This window comes from Austrofundulus limnaeus, unplaced genomic scaffold (assembly GCF_001266775.1).
Source record: "Austrofundulus limnaeus strain Quisiro unplaced genomic scaffold, Austrofundulus_limnaeus-1.0 Scaffold83, whole genome shotgun sequence".
Lineage (NCBI taxonomy): Eukaryota > Metazoa > Chordata > Actinopteri > Cyprinodontiformes > Rivulidae > Austrofundulus > Austrofundulus limnaeus.
The window spans coordinates 1,578,466-1,581,459 of NW_013952485.1; the positions used below are offsets into that span (position 1 = coordinate 1,578,466).

The 2,994-nt window shown below is 40.7% G+C and overlaps 1 protein-coding gene across 1 annotated transcript in view; it reads left to right on the plus strand.

Annotated features, from left to right (window-relative positions):
• Positions 1 to 2,461: 2,461 nt before the first annotated feature.
• The window catches only part of sox1a (SRY-box transcription factor 1a), a 25,019-nt gene continuing 24,486 nt past the window's right edge, over positions 2,462 to 2,994 (plus strand). The window contains exon 1 of the mRNA XM_014011684.1: positions 2,462 to 2,621. The gene's annotated coding sequence lies outside the window, so the exon portion shown is untranslated. The remainder of the gene's footprint in view (positions 2,622 to 2,994) is intronic.

The following is a 2,994-nucleotide window of genomic DNA, read 5'->3' on the forward strand; positions in this document are numbered from 1 at the left end:
TATGCAACAAGCCATTCATGTATTTTATTTCTGCTAAAACCCTGACCCCCAAATCATCAGTGGCGTTTGATTTGTGTTTTCCACGGAGACCTTTGCTTTTAGCCCACTTTTCTCTCAATGCTCATAGGCCTGATCCTGATCTGATCTCCCTGACTTGCTGTCTTCCTCATCCCCCCATCCCCTCACTCACTGAACCATCTTTTACTTATCACCTTCTATGGTTTCAATGTATCTGGAGTTCTCAGAAGTTGCAAAGTGAGAAAATGCAGAAGCTGCTATAATCCTTTTCAGTGTGGAGAAGAATTTTTAAAAAGTTACTCTGCAGGGTTCTGTTGAAGAAATGATATTTGATTTGAAAAGTGTGACTTAAAGGGATTATGGAGTTTGTTGTTAAGTGTAGATATGTGGGAATAAAACAGACAACATTATCTTACCTGTTGTGGATAGTTTTTTTTGAACAATCTCAGTTTGGATTGACATGCTAGCTCAAGCACAAAAGTAAAGCAAGTGATACATCAGAAAGCTTTAAATCTTATTGATGGCTTAGGAGGAAAAGCTGTTGTCTGCCACACAGAAGGGTGGCAGTTTGATTCCATCATCAAAGTGTTTTTGAGCAAGAGACTGAGCCATAGTTCCTGGTTGTTCTGTGAGTGAATGAATAAAACTTAAAAAAACACTTTGAATATATCTTTGGAATGTTTCTTCTTATTAAAATGAAGTTGTTCTTTCCACTATCACCAACACAAAGATCGCATTGAAGTGAAGATTTGATACAATTTTCATGTGTCCTTTACTTTTACTAACTGGCCTTTCATACTGTGAATGTATTGAATTATGATGAAATTTCAAGTGACTGTAATTGGATTTGAATCTGGGTCTGTTTTTGTGTAGATTTGTTTTTTTTTTTTTTTTTGTTTTTCTTTTGTAAAATGCCCTGAGATGACTTTGTTGTGAACTGTCGATATAAGAATGAACTGAACTGAAAAAGCTATGAAAGAGTTATATAAATACAGTTCACACTCAGCCGTCAGTTTCACATCAAACAATTTTTCAGGCAGAAATATTTGGATATTTCTCTATAGGCTACTGCTGCTATTTGAACGGGCAAGTGATCACAGAAATCTATATAAATAACATGTACAAAAAATAAGGATTTAAAGAGGTTTTAAGACAGCATTCAAACAATTGGCACACAACAAAATCAAGGTTTTTTTTAGACCACAATGATTCATTTTGGTCTTATCCCACTCAGACTATCTGGTCAGAATTAAACTTTTCAGATTGAGTTTGTTCAAAGAGCTATCTAAGGCAGGTAAGATAATAATTGTTCATAATCTTTTCCGCAAAACTTCCTTGAAAATGGCTGAGCTATTCTATAAGAAAAAAAATAAAGCAATAAATGTTGCACTATGCTATATTTAGCCAATTACTAAATCTGGCCAGGACTTTTATTTTGTTCCCCTTTTTGAAAAATAAATTCTGCTTACAAACTTGTCACCTTACCTCCAGTCTCCAGTGAACAGATGCATGAGAAGCAGCCAGTGCACCTGCCAGATACAGGAGCCGCRAGTCAGAGTCTGACAGCTCTGACGCCTGGATGCTGCAACAGGCAGCCGGCAGAGTTCATGAGAAACGAAGGCGCTGCTCGTCCTGAGTGCGCTGTTTGCAAAACAATCACGTGAGACTTAGGGGGAGAACTGGAGTTTAGCAGTAAATGAAACAGTGCGAGGAGCACTCTGCTGCATCACAAAACTGTGAACCCGTGTTTAATTAGGATTCCTTCAATTAACCCAGCTGCGTTGCAAGACTGTGAATTTGTTGTGTCAGTTTCAGTGTGTGCGTCTCTACCTGATGTCAGAGTTGCGCGTGCCTTTGAGTTGCGCAGGTTGGATACTTTGCGCCTCACAGTTTCACGCAAGAGTTGATCATTTCCATATTATTTATTCTTTTAATTATCTAAAGCCTCCACAGTCTTTGCCTTTCTCTACCTCTCTCTCCTCTTTTCTCTTTCTCTCGCTCCCATCTCCCTCCATCCCATTTTTTGTATGTTTTCCCCCCTCCTGTTTCGGGCTCTGTAAATGGGAGTCAGTATCCAGGAGGAGACAAGGGGGTGCGGGGCTTCTCGCCAAGTCCTTGCCCCTCCTCCCCGGAATGCGGCACAGCTGCCTTTCAGAACCCCGCCGCTCCAGCCCATTCACCCCCCCCCCCCCCCTCCCCGCCACCCTCCATCAAAAAAAGTGGCTATTTATTAGAATACTTGTTTTGTATTGTTCTGCGCCGCACAAAAGACGTTCATTATGTTAGAAGCAAGCCCCCCTTTTTGTCGAAGAGAGAAACAATAACTTGGAATTGTCTGTTTTTTTTCCCTTTCTTTTTTTTAGAGAGTATAATAAATGTCATTTCTCCTTGTCTCTGCCCCTCAGTGTGTATTGAGTGGTGGGTTTGGGCACCGGGTATGGATGGCCTTGGCACTCGAGCGGCCGCAGACTGCGGTGGGAGTGTGTCGCGCCGGTTCTTACATGCAGCTTTGGATTGGKTTTAGGACGGCTTTAGGGGTGTGGAGGGACAAATGTGCCCACTTTTGTCTGGAGCAGAGAGAAGCAACGAGAGAGGGAGCGCGCGTAAGTTTAACAATTCCAAAAGGAATAAATCCTTGGAAAAGACATTATGTGGTGTGAATATTTGWCAGACATTTTTTTAATATTTTTTGCCGTTTGTCTTTAATTGTTAAACATCTTTAAATGCCGCGTTATTGGTTCCAAATTGCGCATTTTTTTTCCCTCTCCCTTTTTCCATGCAGTGSTTTTATTTTAGAGCAAGCCGGAGGGTTTGGCTGCGGCTGACCGTGCCTCGTGATGCAACCAGTTGCTCTGAGCTTGATTTTCCTAATTCAACACATCGGATCGGATTGGAAAATTAATTTTACAACTTTGGGGGAAAAAAATCTCAAATCTAAAACAATATCGCCTTTAACAAAAACTTATATTCACGTGA